At 38.4% G+C, this 25,501-nt stretch overlaps 1 protein-coding gene and 1 non-coding gene across 8 annotated transcripts in view; both read right to left on the bottom strand.

Moving 5' to 3' along the window:
• FHIT (fragile histidine triad diadenosine triphosphatase) overlaps window positions 1-25,501 on the bottom strand; it is a 1,370,758-nt gene that overhangs the window by 654,811 nt on the left and 690,446 nt on the right. The window lies entirely within an intron of this gene.
• On the bottom strand, window positions 22,359-22,497 carry LOC121496378. Its single transcript, XR_005989199.1, has one exon. It is a non-coding gene; the product is annotated as a small nucleolar RNA SNORA55 (small nucleolar RNA).

A 25,501-nucleotide genomic window follows, 5' to 3' on the forward strand; every position in this document is an offset into this window, starting at 1 on the left:
CGGTGTAGGCTCCTTGATGGTTTCTCAGATTCGCAATCTTGGGCACAACAAACAGACAATAGATTTGTTAACTCTGGGCAGTTTTGCAAAAGAATCAATTTTGTAAGCCAGCATTGCGATGCTTGGGATTGAATAGTGTTCAGATAAGATGTCTGAGTGTCCCCATACAGAACTTATCCTTTAAAGCTGCTCCCTTTCATAACTGTCCTAAGGTTTTTGAAGCTCTTTGCACATCTTATCACACTTTAAATATCTAAAAGAATCAATATTTGTTCTTTACAACATTCTAATTTTTTGTTGTTGCTATTGTTGAAGGACAATCAATTGTGATTTGCATAAACTCAAGGGCAATTTAAAAGACAATTGCAATAACTAAGATTGAAACTGGCATGTCTTTCCCTGGTGAGGTGTTAGACATCGAAATAGCTTTCATCTCATAACAAAGAGAAGGATTCACATCTCCAGAACACACTAATTTTCTCCTCTTATCTTTTCCCCAAACAGCAGCCTGGGTGCTTCTCTCTCTCTGGCTCTCTCTCTCTCTCTAACAATGAAAATCTTAATCCTATCATGTAACTCAACATATTGAACCTTTTCCATGATTTTCCATCATCCTAAAGGATACAATCCAAATTCCTCAACATGGCTTACAAGAATCTCCATCAGGGCTCTCAGTCCCAGCAGACCCAGCCAAATTTTTAAGACAAATATTTTGTGATGCCCTCTTTTATCTCCGGGAATAATGAGATCTACCATTAAAATGATTTACCTAAAAAAAAAAAAAATGATTTACCTACACTTCCCAGGTAGTATCACAACTTTAAAGTCATTAGAGTGCCTCATCTTTACTATAAAGGAGAAATCTTAGAATGGAATAGTGTGCTAAGTGTTCTTATTCCTCTAAACATACACAAGAGAACATGCAACCTCAATTGCCTCACACAGGCATCCCTGGACTAGGAGGCAAGCCAGCCTGAAATGAAGCAAACACCGTAGGTGACACAGCAGAGACAGAGAGAACCCAGCTTCATGGTAACTTCATAGAGCGGCTGAATCAACCTATCCTGAAGCCCACCCTATGTCCAGATTTTTCAATGACCCAAATCAATAAATTCCTTTCCAGTTAAACTTTATGCATTGGGTTATCTGTGTAGGACATAAAATATCATCACCAATACATCCAACTAAACACAGAGCATGAGGAAAGTGCCAACTCTCTCATCAGACTGTCTAAAGCATGCTTATGATCACCCAAAGAAAATAGGAAAATTAGTGTTTTTCTCTGATTCATAAGATACCGTGAACTTCATAGAAATGATGTGTTACCAGAACAGCCTTCATCTAGGTGTTTAGGAACACATTTCCACACAATTATCTCTAAAAGATTAAGATCCAACTTTCCTGATTTCTTATGTGCTTTAACTTACTATATAATACAGGCCTCAGGGGATCCCTGGGTGGCGCAGCGGTTTGGCGCCTGCCTTTGGCCCAGGGCTCGATCCTGGAGACCCGGGATCGAATCCCACATCAGGCTCCCGGGGCATGGAGCCTGCTTCTCCCTCTGCCTGTGTCTCTGCCTCTCTCTCTTTCTCTCTGTATGACTATCATAAAAAAAAAAAAAAAAAAAAAAAAAAAAAATACAGGCCTCAGGTTTTTAAGGCATTGGTGCAAATATTAATAAAAAAATTATTAAAGTTGGTTACCCTTGCCTCCTCCTACCACTGATGGTGCAGCTGAGTAACATCATTGACCGTCAGTGTATCTGAAGTCCCAAACTCATGTGGATTTTCATGGGCAAGGTGAAAAAACTAAATGCCCATAATTAACTTCTTATAAATGAGTATCTATATCCCTTTTTAAGTGTAATTTCCCTAATATCATATGAAAATCATTTCCCCCATCCTTTTCTCATTCTTTCCAAAAAGTAAAACAGGTACTAAAATAAACTGACAATGTAACCATGCACATTGTACTCCTACCTGCTTTTCCTCTTAAGTTATAATTGTACTACAATAACTATATTAGTAAGAGCCAACACTTGTATGGAGCCATTTGTACACCAGGCTTCTATTCTCAACACTTCGAAAACAGTAACTCCTTTAATTTTATAATAACCCTAGAAGCATAATTACTATTTTATATTACTATCTTACTGATGAGATCATGGAAGCACAGAGAAGTTAAGTCACTTGGCCAAAGTCACACAGCTGCAAGCCAAGATTTGAACGGAAGGCCAGTGCTCTTAATCATTGGTCTCTCAAAACAAGACATGCTGGGGAAAAGATTGGCTGATACTGGAAAATAGGTCTTGAAAATATTAGAAAATGAATCTGCAGGAATGTCAAAGCTTTCAGATGTAGGGAGATAAATACTATCTTACAAGGAGAACAAAGGTAAACAAGAAGTATTTCTTGAAGAGCCTGCAAAGCTCAAGTTAGAAACTCATCACGCTACTGTTCTGTCTGGCCATCTTTAAGTTTCTATATCCTGAAGCTCTGGCTTCAAATCAGTCATATACTTTTGCTCTCTGATGCACTAACAGGTACACACTCACATCTGGCCATCTGCACCATCCACCACACTCAGCACAAATATGCACCAAACCCATGGCAGAAAGATGAAATAAAGCCAGTCTTCCTCTCTTTGTTGATCAAATGCAGCTGCAGAGTCAGCAGAGGATAAATATCTTGATGCTTACTTCATGTACAAGGGCTTTGAAGGAGAGCACAGAGAAGTAACTTTCTATGTACCATTTTGAAAGAAAAAAAATGTCGTAAAATCCAACTTCCCTGGTGTCATTTCTAGCAAGGAGGTTTGTTTTTCTTCATTTGTAGTGCATCTAGGTGATCAAACCAAAAATAACTGATCCACAGGTTCTGAAGTTTTCATTAGTAATCACCTTTTGCATTCATAAATAAATCAAAAAGCAATTTTAATCCTATCTTCCCTCTAATGCCTAATATCATAGCAAATATTTTTTGTTATAGGCAAGGGCAAGTTAGAGGACTTTCTCAGATGTAGGTGGGCAAGGAGGAAGCCACCTCACTGAATTTGCCTGCCTGTGTGGCAGAAGCACATGGATAAAGTCAGAATGCTCATCACACAGCTCTATCAGGGCTGATGGCAGCTATCTGGAGCACCCACACACACCAGAAAACGGAAAATGTCGTCCTGCAGTAGAGGTAAATACAGGGCTGAGCATGGAGATGAACATGCTCATTAAGCTCAATTACGAATAGTGGCTGGCACTAATGGAAAAGCAACTCTTTTGTCTCATTCCTTATAAGCAAAAAAGAAAATACTAGAAAAGGAATAATATAATGTCAAGACCCCTGCCAAAGATGAATGAGCCTCCTCTCCAAGGTTCAGTCACATCTCACTCTGTGCCTCCAACAGGGATTAAAACACAATCTAAGAAGCCAACAGGCAATCATCTTTTCTCTCACTGAAAATAATTCTCAGAACTATAATGTATTCCTTTTTTTTTTAAATTAGGTGAAATCTATTTAATAAAGCAAGAAAGTCCTCAAAGAGGTCACAGATTTATCATGATGTTAAACGTCATAAAATATCAGTTACAGGCTAAGTAGTTAAATCCAAATTACATACCACACCATTAATTTTATAATCAATAGAGATTAAAGGAAATGAGGAAGTAAAGTAAATGATAGGATCCTAACTTAAATCAAATCAATACATATTTATTGGTGTCTAAAATGGCACAAGGAAGGCAAGGCAGTGTCGAGTCGTGCCTGGCTGGGGAATCCATATGCAACATGTAGGAAGTTTCCCCAGATAGCGATAACAATGCCAGGGTGTCACGAGACCCCGGACAAGTACTGGCCAACAGATTCAGGCAGAAGAGTGCTTGTGGTTACGAGCGTGGTATGCAAAGCCAAACTTTCCGGGTTTGTCAGGTTCGATCACCTTGGACAAATATTTAGTGTTTCAGTGCCTCAGTTTCCTGAGATGAAGAGGAGATAGTACCTACTACCCATGATGTTGGTAAAGATTAAATGAGATGGTACTTGCCAAATGCTTAAGAAATAAGGCCAGGCATACAAAAAGCGCTTTGTGATGGCTAACAGAGAGAGCTACCACTGGGAGAAGGAACAGCTCTGTCAGTCTAAGGTTTCCTAAAGTGCTGCTAGAATTCAAATGGAGGAAGAAACAGATCATGTTAATTTTCTCCTTACCGCGGATTCTTTCTCTATTGCTACCAACATCCTAAGATCTCAACCATTCTAAAACCTAGAACTGATGAATGGTCCTCTACTTCATTAATTCCATGTAAAATTCTTCTCTTTCTCCTCATTGGTTAACGTTTTAAGATGGCTACACGTGCACCTATTAGTTGTTCATGATCTTTCATTCCTCTGCCCCTCCAAATCTGACTCGAGCCCCGACCATCCTGCACAGAGCATGATAAATAGCCTAATGCCTAGATTTTGATCACTGTCCTTCCATCTACCTAGAACATTAAAAATTATTCACCACTCCATCTTCTCGATTTTCTCCTTTGTAGGCTCTGTCTCGGTCACTAGGATGTTGACTTCTAGGAACAAGGGACTTTCTTCCCCACATCCACAACTCCTGGTACTCGGTAGTATATCAAAACCTAAATTGCTCTGCTAGACTTTTCTCTCCACCAATGTGGTATGGAGACTTCAGAGATGGCCTCCAAGATTTCTACATCTGGTGTATATATTTATCTAATTCCTTCCTCTTAATCCTGGGCAGGACTTTGACATGATGGAGTTTACTCCTGTGATTAGGGAGTAAAAGAGGGATCTCATAGATTTCATTAAGAACCACCCTCCCACTCACCCCCATCCATTTGGGTCCCTTGAGTTAAAGGGGAGGTTATCTTGGGTAGGCCTCACTTAATCAGTGAGCTCTTAAAATAAACTTGGCCTTTCCGGACGGAAGCAGCTCAAAACCTAAAAGACATTCTGCTGGAACCCAAGTAAAAGTAAGTTATCAGGTTGTGAGAGGGCTTATGGAAGAAGTCAAGTGGCAAGGACCTGAGTGCATCTTCTAGGAGCTAAAATGGTCACTGTCCAACAGCTAACCAGATATTGCAGAAGTTAATCCTACAACCACAAGGGACTTTAGAAGTGGAACATTCCCTTGTAATGCCTTCAGATAAGAATACAGACATACTTTGATTTCAACCTTAAGCAATACTTAGCAGAGAACCCACATAATATATGCCAGGTTACAGCCCAAAGAAATGGAGATAGAAAATTTGTTTTTTTTTTTAAGCTACAATAGTCTCCCCTTATCCACAGATGGTATGTACCAAGACCCTCAGTGGCTGCTTGAAACTGCAGATAGTACTGTATCCTACATATACTATTTTTCCTATTCATAACATACCTATAATGAAGTTTAACATGTAAATTAAGTACAGTAATAAAATAAATATATTTTAATAAAATATGCCAATATACACATTTTGTCTCTTTCTCTCAAATTACACTGTAGTGTACTCATCCTTCTTCTTGGGATGAAGGCAGGTGATAAAACACCCACGTGATGAGATGAAGAGAGGTGACTGTCAAAGGCATTGAGACATAGTGTTAGGCTACTAATCAGCTTTGGGTAATACAACAAAAAAGGGTAATCTGCTTCTGGACCAGGGACTATGGGAACTAAAACCATGGAAAGATAAACTGCAGATAAGGGGACTGCCTCACTAAATTTGTGGTGATCAGTTACACAGCAACATAAATGTAATATATCACTTCCCCTGTCCCACTGCCTTCCACAGCCTTCTCTGGCTCTGTCTTCCTCACTTTACACCTCAAACGTATGCTGTTTTCAATTTGTGTCAGCCTTCTCCAAAGTGATTGTGTCCATCTGAGTCACTTTAATAAGCATCTGTATGTGCTTTTCTCTAGATTTCTCTGCTCCTCTTCCCTTAAATCTATGTCCTATTTTCCCTTTTGCTTGATGGTACACTCTGTGTGAGTACCAAACTCCTATTTAATGGGCCCAAAATCTACCTTGTTTTTGCTCCCTCTATCTTATGCTCAAAATACCTCCTCCTTCTACCTGAGCCAGTCCTATTCATGGCTGGGCCGGCCTTCCTGCCTTCCTGTCTGTCTTTCTTTCTTTCATTCTTTTTTTCAGATTTATTTATTCATTAGAGACACACAGAGAGAAGCAGAGACATAGGCAGAGGGAGAAGCAGGCTCCTCACAGGGAGCGTGATATGGGACTCAATCCAAGGACCCCAGTTTCATGGCCTGAGACAAGGCAGATACTCAACCCTTGAGCCACTCAGGCACCCCTACTTATGGTATTTCTATGTTCCCAACATTTAATCTGTAGGCAACTCAAGGAAATTCACCCTCTTCCCTTTCTATGATTAGAACCAGCAGTTGGCCAAATCCTGATGGCTTTTAACAATATAATTCACATTCAACCCTGTTTTCTATTGCCAATGGAATTTAGGTCCTTATTATCACTGGTGTGGTTTTTTTCTAATTTATCAATAACCTATTTCAAAACCAATGTGTTTACAAAATACAGACGTATTTATAGAGCTTACACAAAAAGCAATAAAATTAATATCACTTCAAATGGGCCCTCAAAGTCTAACACGAGTAATTTCAATTTTTAGCTGTGTCACTTAATTGCAACGGCCTCATAATATATCTTCTTAATGTCTCTGAGCCTCAGTTTCCTATCTGATTATTGGGGAAGGTGATATTTACCTCACAGGGTTAACAAGAGAATTCTAAGAAAAAGAATCCAATAAATGGTAGCTGTCCTCATCATTATCTAGAATACTAGCAACACAACCAGTTTCCTGGCTAATCAGTCCAGAAAGGTTACCAAGGCCTTTTAGTCTTCCTTCTCTATCCAATTACCGAGCCATCAGGGCGACTTTAACCAATGTCTTGCATGGTAAGTTCATCAGATCATCTTAGGAGTCTCCATTCAGCTTGTAAACTCTTGGGGGAACATTAACAACATTGCTTGTTTATCCTTGTCGCTCTGAATGCTGGCTACCAAACCCATGATAAACAATGAGGAAGAAATGGAGAAGTGCTTCAATGGGAACTTGGTAGTATGAAAGGGAAGACTGAGAAGAAAGTGAAAGTGGTAGATGTGAAAGGCAAGCTTCGTCTCACCTAAAAATCAAATGAAGCAAACATGCCCCTGCATGCTGAGGTTACTCTTAATGAGCAGTCCTCCTTGGGACACATGCGCCACAACTGAAATCAGATCTTCTGGACAGTTAACAATTTTCTCATGGGAGGAGGGAGGCAGACTCAAGTCCTCATCACATGCAACCCAGAGACATTACAATATCAACAGAATACTTTTGTAATTAAGTAATTGGACATGCTTGACAATTTTCGGGTAGTTCATTTGTCCCAGAGGTGTAAAGGGTTGAAAATCTTTTTTCCTTCTGCAGCTAAAAATCTATTTAATGGGGAAGCTTCAAATCACGTTGCTAAAGAGATGACAGCCCTGAGGTCTAGATATGGTGTTTCTCATAAACTCTTACTCTGAACACCTCACAGTGACACCAACTTTATTGTTTGCCAAACACCAGGGACCCAACATTCACAATATTCTGGTTCTAATTTATGACAAATAAACCAGAAGGCATCAGTTAAAAATTTTATAAATACCTTCTTTTAAGAGGTTTAAGAAGCTTTCACTGATTTCTTCCAACTATCATTGTCAGAGAATTAGAAAAAGAAACAAAAATTTAAAAATCTCTAAAAGCAGCTATGTTCTAGTTAGCACATGAGGAGGTAACAACTTACAGAACTGTATAGGAAGGGAGTCTCAGCAGGAGGAACTGAATATGCAGAAAGAATTAAAAGAAACACAAGCAGGAAGGAGGTAAGGCGGCAGGAGAACTTTCAGGAACAGGTGTAACAACTTCAGGTACTACAGGGAATTAGAGAAGTGAAGGTTCTAAGTGTCTTTGCCAGATACACTTAGCAGAGCAAACAAGCGACGTTTGACAAAAGCATCTCCAGTAGGCAGTTCTGTTGACGTGATAGGTAATGCCATGGTACTGCTCCCAGGGTAGTGGGGCGGGCAGGAGAGAATCTACAGACAAATGTGCTGGGTATGAGTGTGAGATGGTCAAGAAGAGGATAAAAATGTTACTATTTGTTGAGAACACTTACATGTGATTTTATATACCAGATCCCCACAACTAAGGTAACCATCATTTTACCCATTGTACAGGTCTGGAAATAGAGACGCCAAGGGGCTAAGTGAGAAAGTAGGTTATTATTGAGCAAACGTTCTCTTCCTTTTCCCAACATTCACAGGAGAAAAATCCCTCCCTTTGCCTTTGATGTCAGACTTGATCCTGTGACTTGCATGAAATGTGAATGGAAGACAGTGTACCTTACGAAGCCTGTGCCTTAACAAGTTTATGCTTTGTCACTCCCAGACCTTCTGACTACCCTGAGAAGAACCTGATCCAGGTAACCACAAAGCCTCCACCCTGGGCACCAACAGGAGACAAGCAGAGCGGAGCCACACACACCCCTCAAGCCCCCAACTGCAGGCTTACAGTATAAAAAAGCCAAGGATACTATTGCATCACACCAACCCAGTAAGTAACCAGTTTACTGAAATGTCTAAAATGATTTTTTTTTTTTTTTTGCCACTTATTAGCACTAGGTCCCATGGCTGAAACACAGAAGCCATTTTCTAAACAAATGTTAGTTCTCTTGCTCAGAGAGGAAGTGTGGGTGGAGTTTAATATAGAAACCTATTTTTGGATTTCCACCGCACAAATTCTAAATATAGCACACTTTTTACTTAGTATGTCTCACTTCTGAGTAAACTCCATTCTTACAGAGTGTACCTCATTTTGTTCTGCTTTCTTGTGGCTGCATTACAGGCTGTTTTTGTTTTCCTCCCTCTCTTAAGCTGCCTGCTTGCTCTGTTATTTTTACAAACCACATTAACTGAAAAGATTGCATTTTATTCTTTTATATCATTATCTCCCCAAACAGAGCACTTTACTCTTCACCATATTTTTGTAAATCTCATCTGGTATTTTTTATGTTTCTGCTTCCTGCACTTACCTCCATCAAGTTTAGATAATAGTCACAGGCTCTTTGATGACTGGAAGCTTTTACTGAACATTGTAGGGATTACATCCATAAAAGGTTTGATGTACTCTGCTGATCAAAGATCTCTTTTTACCACTTCCAGAAGTTTTCATCCTTTGAGATTCAGCCAATAGTTTCAAGGGCAGTGTGTTTCAGGGCAGCGATAATCCTTGAGTACTCTAAAATAAGATTGCTCCTTTGTCTCAGCCTTGGTTTTCCTGAATACATTTACCAAAAAAAACCCCCAAAAAACAAAAAACAACAATGACAACAACAACAAAAACAACCAAAATATTACCATTCTCTTCCTTCTGCTCCTGCATCCAACATTCTTGGCTTCATAATTTCCTTTTATGATATAGGCCCGATAATTTAGTATTTTAACTTTTCCCAACACAGCGATTAACAATTAACACATTGTAGAAGAGTAGAAGCTCTCTCAATTTCCAAACCTCTGCAGACTCACCCTTAACTACTGAGTTGATCCAGCATGCCCTAGCATGGCACACCGGTGCTCACTGCCTGCCAGACTGGCCCCGTCTTTTGCCACAAGCTCTCTCCAACCCATTTTCCCATACATACTCTCTTAAAAATGAGCTAACACCTATGCTTTCAATAAATATTTTTGTTATTTTTAAATGACTTGTTATTTTGTTAGTGAAGGAAGAAGCCTCAACAAAGTAAAATATCCTGTCTGTGGCCACACACCTAGCCAGTGGCAGAGCTGTCACATCAAAGGCACTAATCCCCATCTCCTAAGCATCCACTCCTACCTGGTGCCTTTGCCACCACACTCTGCTCCAAACACCTGGCAAACTCACCCTTGCAGTGAGCACTTACTGACTCTCTAATGCCAACTCAGTTTTCTCTTGCTACCTTTTCATGACCGGCCTGACATAAAATAAACTACGTTTCCAAAAAAATAAAAAATAAAATAAACTATGTTTCCGTTCATGTACCCCCTGCCCCTTGCCTACTTTTATTAGGGAAGAAATAAAACACTACTTGTACCTCTGTTTACCCCACTGCCACAAAGCTCCCAGAAATCAGGGGCCTCATTTTTAATCCTCAGAGCCAACTGAGCTTCTGGAACATTGCAGGTACCCAATAAATGAGTGCTGAAGCTAATTTAGGTAACAGAAGAAAATTAGGATAGCTATTATAATTACCTGAGAAAAGGAAAGAGTGGGTGAAAATGTGTGTGAATATGTATCCATGTTGGCACATAATACATGTGGACTGTCTACAATAGCATAGGTTAATAAAGTACTATATAGATAACCCACATGAATTACCTACAACATGCTGACAGAATAATGATAAAAACTGAGTACAAAGTTAGATTATGGCCAAATTCCTCTTTGTGGAATTTTTATCTAAACAGACACTCTTTTAAAAGCCTTTGAGGATGGTTTATCAATACTTCATAAGCAGGATACAGAGAATAGGTCACTTGTCTAATAAAGATGAATTCTAATTTTCACAGCAAAGCAATTGAGAAGGGTCACAGGATCCTTAAGAAATGTTTTTCAAAGAACAAGGGCCCCTAGTACATAAAACTCACACCGTTCTACTAGGAGTGGAACGTACAAAAAGAACAAAGTTAATGGATGGCCACACTAGACAACATGCCTTCTTGGATTTTGCCACCTACCAACATCACCTCACATATCATTTATATTTGATGATTTTTAAAATGTCTCACTTTTTTTTTTTTTTTACTTATAAGGTCAAGAGAGACCAAAACACTTGCTGGAAGAACTGTCAACTTGACAGCTGATGGGTAATATCCATCTCATCTGTACCCACTATTTCTCCCAACATTCACTCTTCCCTTTGGGAATCTTTCAAAGTTGTACCCCACTGTTCAGCTCTCAGCATTTGGATATTTATTCTTCCAAACCACTACTGACAGCAAAATCTCAAAGAAAATCTCTATGTTGTAGTCCCTTTGAAAGAATGGTCAAGTTAAACACTCAGCAAGAACCAAAGGTTCCCATGATTAAGTCTTTGCCTTTCAGACAGACTTTCTTCCTTTCTTCCTTCTCCTCCTGTGGCGTGAGGGCTGGGGGTGGTGCCCTATGGGATAAGTCTAAGTGTCTATCAATCTGACCCACGAGGGTGAAAATAATCACGCCACCCTGGTTTTCCACAAGGACCCCCTGAGTAATACTGTTGCATTGCTCCACCACTGAAAATACTGCCTGATGTACATTACCTTGTCTCCATTTCAGGTTCTAATAATAAATTCAAGCTGTCTTTTCAAACCATCTTCTTTAATGCCTGACAGACTCATACTAGAGCTACTCTAGATAAATGCTTGCTTCATCCCAAAGAGATATCAGAAAGAATAATTTCTCTTCAATTCACTCCTGCATTTTTGCCTAATTATTTTGAAACATTTTTGCAGATTTCTCAGTTTCATTAAAATAAAAAATCTCTCAAATCTCTTAACCACTCCCTCCCACCCCCCAATCACAGTTTTTATACTTTTCCCTGTCAGTTTTGAAGTAACATTTTACTAACTACAACATTCATAGTTATGCCAAAGGAAAGAGGTATTGTTTGTTACAATGTTTTTCTCATCTGTAACATAGATCAGAGGTTTTCTTTTTCCCTTTATATTGCCTGCAAACAAATAAATCTGGGGTAAAAATAGTATTCCTTGCAATGAAAAGGGTAACATACATAGTGCATGGCTGAACTGTACTGACCAAACAGAATCAATGGCACAGAAGGAAAGCAGTGATACATCATAGGATCACCTCTTATCCACCAGTCGGCCACAGGATGACTGTGTGCGCCAGCAGCAAACCATCAGCATGCACATGTTTTCCTCTGTGATTTCTGCTGAAACATAGGCTGTCCAGTGCATACCAGTCTCTAGCCAAAGCCCGATGGGGAGTAACTGCAAGCCATAAACTTGCAGTCCTTTAAAAACATGCTTAATGGATAAAGTATGCAAATACAGCCACCAACGCTTCCAGAGACTCTAACTTATAAATGACTGAGTGTTATTGGAGTTGATTTTTAAATGAAAAATTCAGATGTGATGGCAAGGCAGTTTTTCACAGACCCCCATGTGATCCAAGAGCTGATGCAGTATTGAAGAATTATATACTTCATGATGTAATAAAAAAAAAAAAACCTGAATTTTTTTACCACCAACTAGGTTTATGAAGAATGGTATACACGCCTGCTATATCAAAGTAAACATTTCATTTCCATAGGTGAGGTAGCAAGGCAAATGCTTCATGGGTGGGCATGTGCAAGCCTACGCTGCCTTTTGGTTCCTTTACGGAGAAAGACAAATGCCAGAATGGGTTACTTCTTTTAAAAATCTAATCAACACATCTATGTTGTATATTCACGCTAGGCACTGTCCTAGGTTCTGGGAACCCAGAAGTGAACAAAAGAGACCAAACAACTCTGCCATCATGGAGTCCATCCTAATCCATATATTTTGCTCATGTCATAGATCTGAGCCAAAAGATGTATAATTTTCATTTCTCAAGTATTTTATGTTAAAATTAACACAGTTCAAATTTTATTCATTTTCTTACAGGGTATGCATTTTAAAAGGCCACCCACCTTTACGGGATATTACCCTGATGTCTAGAAAAAAGATTTTTAATCTGAGATTCTTTTAATTCTTCATCTGTTTCCCAGAATGTGAGGCTGTGAATGAAACCACACAGACTATAGGAAAAATAAAAACTGTTTTCTGAGTAGAAATAAAGTAGAACATCTAATGGGTTCCTCCTATTTCGTACTACTTTATGTACGAAAATCTCTGGCTCAAATTCACAGATGAGATCCATTAAAATCTCAAGTTCAGTATAGCTTTCTTGAAAATTTTCAAAGTGGCAAACAAATTGAGGAGAACATCTACCTTAAAAACCCATCACTGATGCTCTTGATCAATAGCTGGCATCAATAAATCTTAGATAGACATGTGGGCAAGACTCTTGGAGCCAGGCAAGGATTTTTCTTAATATGGATACTGATGTCATTTAGGCAGAGGGAAGCTGGGCAGATTTGCAATAAGAGGGAAGTGATTATATAATACATCCAAACCATAAATAAACACTCCATTAAGTTATAAAATTCTATATGTCCTTAGAAGGGCTTCCTGTGAGCCACTTAACTTAGAAAAAAAAAGGAAAGCTCTATTAATCATTCATTTGGCCAAAACCTACTGAATCCTTGCCCTATATCCAACACAGCACATCACTACCACCACCATCATCCCCACCACCACTACCACCATGTTGAGTTTACTGTGTACCAGATACTGAGCTGGGTGATGACATGTCTCCTCATTTAATTAGTGAGCAACTCTAGAAGTTGGGTATAATTTTTATCCTCTTTTTAAATGAGAAGATGAAGTAAATAATATCAAAGGAGTTATGCCATCCAGTTGTGGTCCCACAGCAAACTAAATAATCAGGCACCAAATGAGCATCTGTCAAACTCCTAAAACCATGGTCTTTTACTGCCACCTCCTCTAGCTTTGAGATATAATTGGCATACAACATTGCGTGAGTTTAAATTATAAAATGTGTTAATTTGATACTTACATACTGTAAAACTATTACCACCATAGTTTTAACTTTTTTATCACTTCATATAATAAATAACCATTTCTTTTTTTAAGAATTTATTTATTTATTAATGAGAGACACAATGAGAGGCAGAGACATAGGCAGAGGGAGAAGCAGTCTCCTCATGGGGAGCCCGATGTAGGACTTGATCTCAGGACCCCAGGATCATGCCCTGAGCCCAAGGCAGATAATTAATCACTGAGTCACCCAGGTGTCCAATAACCATTTCATTTTTATGATGAGAACATTTAAGATCTACTCTTAGCAACTTTCAAATATATAATGAAGTATTATTAACTACAAGCACCACAATGTACATTAGATTCCAACTTATTCATCTTCTAAATATTTTTTATTTATTTATTTATTCATGATAGACAGAGAGAGAGAGGCAGAGGCACAGGCAGAGGGAGAAGCAGGCTCCATGCTGGGAGCCCAACGTGGGACTCGATCCTGGGACCCTAGGATCATGCCCTTGGCCAAAGGCAGGCGCCAAACCACTGAGCCACCCAGGGATCTCCCAACTTATTCATCTTCTAACTGGAAGTGTGTACTCTTGGATCAACATCTCCCATTTTCCTCTACCCCAGGCCCTGATAATCACCATTCTCATCTCAGTTTCTAAAAGTTTAGCTTTGTTAGATCCCAAATATAACTAATACCCAGTATTTGTTTTTCTCTGAGTTATTTCACTTAGCAAAATGCCCTCAAAGTCCATCAATGTTGTCTCCAATAACATGATTTCCTTCTTTCTCATGGCACAATATTTCATTATACATACATACATCCCACATCTTCTTTATTCACTCATCCATTGACCAGTACTTAACTTGGTTCCATATTGAGCATCTTTTCACGATGACCACATGCATATCTTCTTTGGAGAAATGTCTGTTCAGATCCTTTGCACATTTTTAATCACATTTTTTTTCTATTGAACTGTAGGAGTTCCTTATATATTTTCAATATTAACTTTGTACCAGATACATAATTGCAAATATTTTCTCTCAATTCTATAGGTTGCCTTTTTATTTTGTTGATTATTTCCTTTGCTGTACAGAAGCTTTTTAGTCTGACATAGTTCTACATCTTGATTTCTTCATTTGTTGTTTGTACTTTTGGTGTCAAATCCAAAAGCACATTGCCAAGACCTATGTCAAGGGGATTATTCCCTATTTTTTCCTCTAAGAGTGTTCTGCTTTCAGATCTTATGTTCAAGTCTTCGATATATTTTGAGATGATTTTTTGCATATGGGATAAGATGGGGAAGGAGGTAAGGACATGGTCTTAAATACTCCATTTTATTGCTCCCAAATAAGCTGCTTAATTGTGGACTCAGTTGCATCATCAGCCTCATATCTGAGTTGAAAAGGATTTTAAACATTATCTAATGAATGATAAACTTCAGATGTTGGCCCATTTCCCATGATCAGCTAACTTGTTAGAGGCAGATATAAAACTAGAATTTAGGTTGTAAAACAAGCTTAATTCTACTATTCTATATATAATTATGAATATACCATAATAATAATAATAATAATAATAACAGCAGCTAGCATTTGTGAAATTTAGTATATTTCAAACTTTAAGTGCTATAAATGTAAAAATTCATTTAATCTTCCCAACATAGGAAATGGATCCCACCATCTCCATAAAACAGGTGAACAACTGTGACAGAGAATGTTTTTTTTTTCCCCCAAGGGCACATACGTACTAAGTGGTGGAGCCAAGATCTGAATCTAGATTTGCACGGCTCTCAAGCCCACCATTTAACTACTATACTATTCTGCTTCTTGATTGAAAAAAAAACAAATTTTCTCAATGTATCAAACTTTAAAAAGAAAAATACCCTCAGTTTTCCTATGATGCTTCTTTGATCACTCCCATCCATATTTATATATCATTTATCTAGCATGCTTTGAGATGTTGATGCCTATCCACCTGATTCTGTGAATACACACACCATCTTCCAATAGATCATTGCTTCTGAGATCATAGATTAAGTCTTTAATTCTATTTGTTCTTCCCCAGAACCTAATTCTCACAATGCACTATAGTAGAAAGTAAACTTTCAGAAGTGGACATTAAAAAAAGACAAAAAGTAGCAGGTAGCTAACAAAGACAGTTTTGAATTTGCACTACTAAATTTGACAGAGGGTCACTCATGCAAAACGATTCATAACCAAATTCAGGGAAAATCCACATCTAAATATATTTTACAAACAAGTATTTAACAGGTGTTTGCCTAAATTAATCGAAGGTATTTCCTACCCTATACACAAATTCACAACTAATCACTTGAATTAATAAATGTATACATATTTCAAGTTCAACAATAGCTACGTGGACTAATGTATTACAGTATTATGGAAATTTTTTTAAAAAATTAAGAAAGACCCAACATACTTACAGAGGCTAACTATATATTAACTTAGGAAACTCTACAATTGAAATTTAAAAGAAATTGTTCACATTTGATTATCAACTCCCTTTTACTAAGACAGTAGGAAAATAGAAACATTCTTACTGACAATCAGCTAATCACATGGCTGGATTAACCCAAGCTCTCCATTTCCTTTTCAATCAGAATGAGTGATTGTCCTTGGTGCTCAGAACACCTGTTGTGTAAGCGCCTTCCCAGCACATCATACAATCTACTTCCATCAGCTCAGTTGTATGTTTTTGTTTGGTTGGTTTTTGTTTGTTTTTTAAAGATTTCATTTATTTATTCATGAGAGACATAGAGAGAGGCAGTGATAAAGGCAGAGGGAGAAGCAGATTCCTCAAGGGGAGCCCAAATGTGGGACTCAATCCCAGGACCACGCCCTGAGCAAAAGGCAAATGCTCAAACACTGAGCCATCCAGGTGCCCCCCAGCTGTATTGTTTACCCAGGAATCTATATTTCCGTTTTCAAGCCTATCATAATTGCGATTATATTCACATGATATAAGCATAACATAAAATTGATGAAATACAAAGGCATAAAAGAGATCTGTTGCATCCACTGCTTCCTTAGGATGATAAACTCAACTCATAAGAATAATTGGCTTTATATTAGATATGGGAAACTTTATAATTGGGGAAAAACATGGTAAAACTCCAAAAGAATCATGCCTTAGATTACTTTGCAAGTGTCCGTGTTTTTGCTTCACTTTGAGGAAACTGTAAGCAGTGCTTTAGGACTATTATTTATATAAGAAAGTGGAAGTGAAACTCCAAATAGCAAATCTGGATTTAACTAAGGTATAGATTCAACAAAGGATTGGCAAACAGATGCACATTCCAATATCCGGAGTTAAAACAAAATTTTTACATAGCATTCTAACTTTTTTTCCTATTTTTAAAGCAACTTTTTGTTTCTTTAACCAAATGTTTTAATTGACCAAAGAGAAGTCACAATTGAGCTGAGTAAAAAGGACTTCTATAGTACTATATGCAAGCAACAGGTGGCTAGAGGAAGATGGACTCTGGTCCTGGGCTTGGCTTCCAGAACTGTCCTCATTCTGTACATTCTTAGCCAATTTTACCTGTGCTAGATCTGAGAGCCTCATGGCATTTCCTCATGTCCTCTGCTACAGTCTCTTAGGCACAAGATTTCCTCCCTCAAATTCTCCCTGTAAGGCCTCCAAGTACTGTGAATGCCTGTTCCTTCCTGCCTGTGCACTTGCTATTCCTCCTACACTTCACTCCACCTCTTCTGCACCTGTTTACAGGCATCATCTCCTCCCCTTTTTCTGATTCTTTAGTTTTATTCACATCACCTCCTCTGTTCCCCCTTATCACTGGATACATGCTGACCCCATTTTTTGTTTTAGCTGGCTGTAAGCACCACGAGGAACAAGACCCACATTATTTTCATTAACTTTAGGATCTCTAGCATCCAGCATTTTGCCTGGCAGAAAATAAGTCCTTAAGTACTTAATCAATTTATGGATACACTAACTAATGAACTAATTTAGGTAATTGTTCCTCCAAAATTCCCAAAGACAGGAATTCTTCCCTTTCTCACTTGTGCTTTCTATCTGGCACCCTGCAGGAAGCCGTGTCGGGATGCTTCCCTGTGCTGAAAGATTTGAAGTAGGACCTTTTACAATCCATTTCTGAGCTCTGCTCTGTATGTTTCGGATAGGGGACCCTAAGGACCAATGCCAGGTGACAGGTGTTCAGAGGGATCCCACCCTGAGCCACATGGTCTGAGGGATTTCCCTGGGTGTATTTTCTGTCATTCCTAACCACCAGAGCCACACCGAGCAGCCTGATAAGACACCGAATGGCATTCTCTTCTCTCCAGGTGACACGTATCTCCTGACGCATGGATGTCAAGAACCTCTTCTTTAAAATTCTTAGACTCAAAAAAAATAAAAATAAAAATAAAAATAAAATAAAAATAAAATTCTTAGACTCCTGGAAGGGTTGAAGGGCATACATTGTCATCTAGAATGGAAAGAGTATGACAGCAAGAGTATATCCGAAAGAAATAGCTATTCCAGAGACAACAGGGTCTCTTCAAAAGCACTCCCCTTCTCCCATTGCTTTGTGAGCAGGAGACTCACATGTCGGTCTTCATGCACTAGAGCCATGTTCATATTCACGCTGCCTGCCAGCACATTTTAGATCCTTTATTCTTCACTATCCCTGGCTAAGATACTCTCACTCCTGCTTTCCACCTGCAGCCCCACCACCATCCACAATCACAGTTCTGAAAGTTCTGACTTGACCTTGCCCCTTGAGCCTCATTTCATATGAGAGCATTGTCCATTAACCAGTCAAAATTTTCTTAAATAACTAAATGGTTCCTAAGCTTCTCTGAGTAGTCCAGGAACATCTCACTGCCCTGGGTCTGCTTCTTATCCCCATTTAAATTCCAGACTAGAAATCGATATCGACCCAGCCATAAGCTCTAGAGAACAGATCTTCTACCAATCAGGAGGAAAGAGGGCTTGCTTCATTTCTGTCATTTCATCCCAAATGTCCTGCTGCCTGGAAGATGACATGTAAATGCCACCTTTTATACAAGTACCATTCTAATTTTTATAAGAAATTTAAGACATGCCAAATTCAGCATATACCAAATAACACAATATCCTAAATAAGAGACCATAAAAGAGCATTTACTATGTTCCAAGTCCTGTACCCAGAACATTGCCTGCATTACCATTTCATTCTCTCAGCAATTCTGTAACAAATATTCTATTGCTATCCCATCACAAGAAAGCTAAGCATAAAAAAACTTGCCTGTAGTCATAGGGAATGCAAATTCATTTATGTCAAATTCCTAGTTCAAACCTTATAGCTCAAAGGATTTCCAAATGCAACTGAACAAATAAACAAAATTTATACAGATCTATAGTTCTTCTCTGGACATTTTTTTTTTTCGAGCAATACTCAATGAAGCAACAAATCTCTAGAATTTCTCATTTCAGGATATTTTCACTAAAGCTAATTCTCTCACATAAACACTATCTGGCATCTCTTTCTAGTTGGTCAACTTGGAAGTGAGATTAAGTACAAATAATGTAGGATAATAATACACCTTATATTTTGCATTTAAGGTACTTTGGTATTTTTACTGGGATACTATTCTATTACTTGAATAAATTGCAGCCTAGCAAGAACAACATTTCATGAACATCTTAGACATAAATACCCAATTCCAGGAAGTCATCCTTTCTCGAAAATGTACAAGTTCATTTCTTCTGTTTCTGTTATTTTGTTCTCAAAATTCTTTCAAAGCCCAATAAGGTAGAACCAGATGGAATCACTGCTTTTAGTTGATGGGGCAGTAGAAGAGCAGGGAGGGAAAAAGAGGAGATTTTACACATAAAGAACCTGACTATTTCAATAATATTTGATGAATCACTGATGAGCTTTAGTTTTTCCCTGTTTGGATTCCTTCTTGATTGTACTGCTAGGAAGTTCGACCAAATCACTTGTCTGCTAATAAAGGGTCAACAGAGGGCACATATTCACCTGTGCGTTACTAAAAATGACCAGCAATTATTAAGCAATAGAGATTCTCTTCTTGAAGGTGTTTTCTTGGGAACAAGAGGAGTCTCTACTCACTTCACCAAATCATTTAAAGTGTGCGTCGAAGAAAACAATAAGATCTTTAAAACCATTTATCATCTCAAACTTCTCCTGGAACAACAGTTTCATTTTTTATAACCTTACAGAATAGGCACCAAAAAAAAAAAAAAAATCACTTAACCTATGGAGATCATAACACAGATGCATTTTTTTAATAAAGCCACATATAATATAATAATAAACATAAGCAAACCGTTTTCTAGTGGATGCTGGAAGTCTTAGACCAATAATTTATTTAACAATTAATATTTGAAACATATAGAGAAATACATATAATAATAGTATTAAATTAAAAAAGTAATAAATGTATGATGCACATAGGGATGCCTTTAAAAGTTCAACTTTCTAAAAAAAAAAAAAAGTTTAACTTTCTGTTCTATGTATCTATCCACTGTCCTTTGAAAGTTGATTCTTCTTTCCAAGTGCCATGATTTTGGTCTGTCATTTTAGGTCATTTTTCATTCCAGTCTTAAAGGCACTCTTAAAGGCACATGATTTGCTCTTTGTTCAGAAAGAAGCGATTTCTTCTCAATGCTTGATTGCTTTATCATCTAACTGAGGCTCTGGATTCATCTTCCAATTAACAAAGACCTTTTATACAGTATTAAGAGAACTGGTGGTGAGAGGAGGAAAAGTCTATAGAAAAGGCAAGATCTCCCCAACAGTTTTAAAAAAAAATTCCCTCTAATAGGCAAGGTAGATCATGATTTTCTGGCCAAGGAAAGACTGTCCAAAGACCCTAAGTACATTAGATTTGAAGACAAATAAGTGGATAGGGCAATGTTTGCAATGTTTTCTTGATGTGGCACCAAGATCCTCCCCACCGGCACAGCTTAAATAGCTCAGCGCGGCCTGCTGATGATATGAATTACCATCCATACACTAGAGCAGTGGTTGTCAAATACTAATGTACTTAAATATCATTTAGATAGCTTGTTAAAAAGTAACTTCCTGAGTCCCACTTCCTGAGTCCACTTCCTAAGTCCCACTTCTGATTTACCAAGTCTGTGTGCAGCCCATGAATTTGCATTTCTAAGAAGCTCATGCGTGATGCCAAATGTGGGACTGAGGACCACACTATGAATACCCTTCAGAGCACTGGGATTCCAAAACACTCAGGGTAAACTGTATACTCACTCTGCATCTAAAATTCTGCTCTTGGATTATTTCAGTCTGCAGCCTTAAGAAACATGTGGTCTTCAAAGAAACCATAATGCTACAGTGGGAGGCTATCCTCCTTTGTGGAAGAAGGAAGGAAGGAAAAAAAGAAGGGAGGGAGGGAGGGAGGGAAGACAGACAGAATTTAAGTAATGGGTCTTCTTCACTTGGAACAGAGAGCAAGCTGACTCAGGGTTACAAAGGCCTATCTCATTCCTGATCTTTTGTCATTGAGAAAGACAGGAGCAGTCCATGTCAAAAATGCACACTGCACATTCCCAGGAAGCAACTCACAGGGCCAATTGTAATTTTATTTAAGCCTGCCTGAACTTGTTTTTCTTATTTTTCCCCTGTAGGCATTCATAAGGATTTTTTTTTCCCCTTTGCAAGACAGAACTCTAAGATAAAGTCACAGATGGGGGCTTCACCAAAAACTAGCAAACTTTAAAGCAAAAATGAATAATAAAAATCAAGCATTTCTGTTTATATCAAGATTCACCCCACAACCCCTCTACTCATCTTCCTACACAAAGAAAATCATCCCAAAGTCAGATTACTGGGAACATGCCTAAGTTCTTTCTGTGCAGATCCATATGGTGGTGTTTAGAACACCAAACATCTAGATAAAACCAGACAAATTCCTTACTACAAAGTATGGTTGCAAATCCAAATGCCTACAGCCTAAATAAGGTAATTTAATGGATGAAGCCAGGAGTAAGGGAAAACAGGGCAGCAGGGAAGACGGAGAACCTAAGAGTCCCAGCCTTATCAGCTATTCCTAATCACCCGACGTCCAATTCTAATCAAACAGAAATACATTTTTGGTTTTTCCTTCCAGTCCCATTTCTTGGATTTTATGTTGAATTATGGGTACCATGTACAAAAAAAAAAAAAAAAAAAATCACAGAGAAACTGGATGAAGGTAACTTCCTCCAGAAAAGGTTCATCCTAGGCTATGGGAGGCAGCCTGGGATAGGTCAGGTTGCCTTTATCCACCATGGGATTGAGTGGACTCCACCGTGGCTGACATTTTGAAAGATCTGCTCTGCCTTTTTTTTTTTTTTTTAATTTATTTATGATAGAGAGAGAGAGAGGCAGAGACATAGGCAGAGGGAGAAGCAGGCTCCATGCACCGGGAGCCCGATGTGGGATTTGATCCCGGGTCTCCAGGATCGTGCCCTGGGCCAAAGGCAGGTGCTAAACCGCTGTGCCACCCAGGGATCCCTGCTCTGCCTTTTTGCTCACATTCTTGGATGTAGTTTGAAAGTCTGTAGTGTTTACCAGTCTCCTTTGTCCTTCATGAATGCTGAACTCCAATTGTTTTACCTTTAGCCCTGGGAGAAATTGTCACAATGAGCAATTTACTTACTTTTTTCTTTTCTTTCTTTTCTTTATCTCTTTCTCACAAAGAGAGGCAGAGTTGGGGCCTATGGAGTCAGGCCCCAAGACAAAAGGAAAACAACCCTCCTAGAATTCCACTGCCCATAATGTTGCATGTCTGTCCCCACACCCACAAAGCAGCAAAAAATGGAAAAGATTCAGGTGTTTTTTGTTGTTGTTTGTTTTAGCACTTTACATTTTCTGTGATCTGCTCTTAAATGTCCTAGCTTTACACCTCCACAGCATAAAAATTAGGTAAATGCCTTCAGGAATGAACAAGACTGCCCAAGATCAGGGTAATATCTAGTACCTGCTTTCTTTCTGAGATCACATCCCATCAAGTCCCAGCTGCTTTAGCATCCCTAGACTTTGACGTTTTTCTCTCTTGCCTTGAGAGATTGCCAAAAAAATCTCCCGCCTTCTCTGCTCCCAGGCACAATCTTTTGCCTGATTTCTCAGCTTTCATTCAAACCAAAAGTTGGAGAGATCCCTTAAGGGAAAAGCAGGTTGTGGAACGCTGGCTCACCACTTTATAGTTCCCTATGCTCTAAGAGTCTTGGTTTTCTTGGCAACTCTTTAATGTCTTCAAGTTAGGAACATTTCAGATTTTGTTTAATTTGGCTTCTCTACTGTTTTTAAAGAAGTGTTGATTTTTCATAGACCACCCCAATTTAGCCAGAGGCAAAAGTCCCCAGGTAGGCTGGTTGGTTGGTTGACTGACTGCTTGATTGATTTTTTGGAGATTACAACTAACACATACTTTATTTCCTTGATTGAAAGCCTTGTGGTACAGACAAGGTTTAAAAGGGTTGACCTCAAATTTGTTCACACTGACTCCAGTGAGTTGTATTTGGGTTTTCTATGCTTGAGGCTACTCAATTGCTCCTGTTGCAATAGGTTTGTTTTCTTTCAGGATCAAGGTGGGTATTTTCATTTAAAATCTTATTTTTAATTCCTTCTCTGGCAATTCTTTTCTGGATTCTTAGCTTTGCATAATTATATCTACAATGCAACCAGCATTTTTGAGTCACTAAGATAAATCCTCCTACTCCAACATCATATGATTGTCTTATTCTACTAGTTAATAAAAAATGTCCAGGGTCAACCAAAAATATATCCTAATGAACCACACAACGCTGAATCCTGTGCACAAGGAATGTTTTCGACATCTAAAATTCTTAGGAGCTTAACTAGCTTCCTCTTAGTGGAGTCATCAAGCTCAGCCATGGGCCTCAGTCCCTGGTTAATTTAATACAGTAATATAACTACTTCCCCAGGAAATCATGTATTTATTCTGACATTTAGGAATTAACTTCATATTTAAACACAATCCACATGAGCTATGTAGGAATTATTTTGGTAAAAAAAAAATATATGTATATATTCAATTTCTTTTTATATATATATATATTCAATTTCAAACAAGATATCAAACTAATACTTTTGGTTCAGTCATCTCTTTCAAGACAGATATGTCAAGCAATTTTTGTATTTTGTCAGCCTTAAAAGAAATTGCAAATAACCACAAATCTTTGTTACACTTTAGAGTACTTGAGACACTCCAGATAAATATTTTACAGTAGATGGACAGTAGGCAGAGGAATGGTTTCACGTAATAAGTAATACAAGAAAGTGACAAGACAGCTACCTTATGCTTATCAGGGAACAAGAGGAGAATGCTTTCACCAAATGTCACTCTTGTAGTCACCAGTAATTGGCTCCACTTGACACAAAGAGGGATTTAAATGGAAACACTATCTGACGTAAGTCTTTCTAATGCAGAGCTCTCCATAAAGATGGACATAGGACACACAGTAAAATAGCCAAATTATTCCCATTGCCATGTGCCATCTCCAACTGTGGCTTCCTGGGAATTCATCTACAGAAGTACAGCAACAAATTCTCTTTGAGATTACTGCCCTGTTAGGACATAACCTAATAGATATGGAGCTCTCCATCACATAGGTAGCTGGAGAAGGTGGCAGTGGTTCGGTAGAAGACTGTCCACAGTGAATGCCCACTTCAGTTCCTCTAGGACTGTAACTGATCACATGGCAGGCCCCTGCTGAAAGAGCTCTTGTCTCTTCTATAACTCGCCTATATAATAGTCAAGAGAGAATACCCAGGCATCCAAGTGATGGGGATATGGAAAGATATCAAGACATGGCACATATTCTAAACTAACTGCTTTTCACAATTATCTAGTTTGTAAGACTTATAGACAAATAAATAGAACCTTAGGCCTATAAACAAACAAAAAGTAAATTTAAAACATGTCTAATATGGTGTACAGTATCAGAAGGTATCAACCATTGGCAAAAAAAAAAAAAATAGCATTATCAGTATATAGCAGGCACTGTGCCAAGGATATTATACGAAATCTGTTCATCTTCATGGCAACTCTTCAAGGTAAATACTCTCATAATCCTCATTTTGATAGATGAGACAAATGAAGCATAGAGCAGTTTAGTAATTTACTCAAAGTAGTAAGTGGTAGAGAGAGTGTCAACCTGAAATTAAGTCTCAAGATGCCATAACACAAGCCCTTAACCACATCCCTTTACAGGCCTCCTGGATGGCACTGATCATAGTAATGTCTCACTATGAATTCCCTATACTTTAATAATGTGAGTATGGATTATGGACATGTGCCTTTCCTAGCTGTCCTTAAATTCTGAGCTAAATATAAAATTAATGACATCTTGGGAGCTGTGATTCTTCCCTAACACATTTTGCTAAGAACATGGCTTATGAAATCTTTATATCTAGTTGAAATGTGTTTACTAAGTCTTGCCAGGAAGTTCATTCTAAAGGGATATTCCACATGGGCAATGTAAATTGCTATAAGGGCTAAGAAGCCTTCATTCCAACTAGTTTTTGCTGCCAAGTAATAAGTAATTTAGTAGATTTGGAAAACGAAGCACAGGGTCTATCCCCTTTCACAAGTTACTAGGACTGCGTAAAGATCAGTCACTCTATATGGAATTAGAAAATATCCTATCTGGCACATGGAGTTTGCCTCCCTTGATGTCGTTGGAAACTGCACATAGTGTTTAGACCACATATCTCTGAGGAAGCACAAACCTGTTCCGATGGCCTAGAAACTCCACATTGCAAATATGCATTTCAATGAGGGTTTATGAGCATGGAGGAAGGAAAACTGGTATCCC

Source organism: Vulpes lagopus, chromosome 7 (assembly GCF_018345385.1).
Source record: "Vulpes lagopus strain Blue_001 chromosome 7, ASM1834538v1, whole genome shotgun sequence".
Taxonomy (NCBI): Eukaryota; Metazoa; Chordata; class Mammalia; order Carnivora; family Canidae; genus Vulpes; species Vulpes lagopus.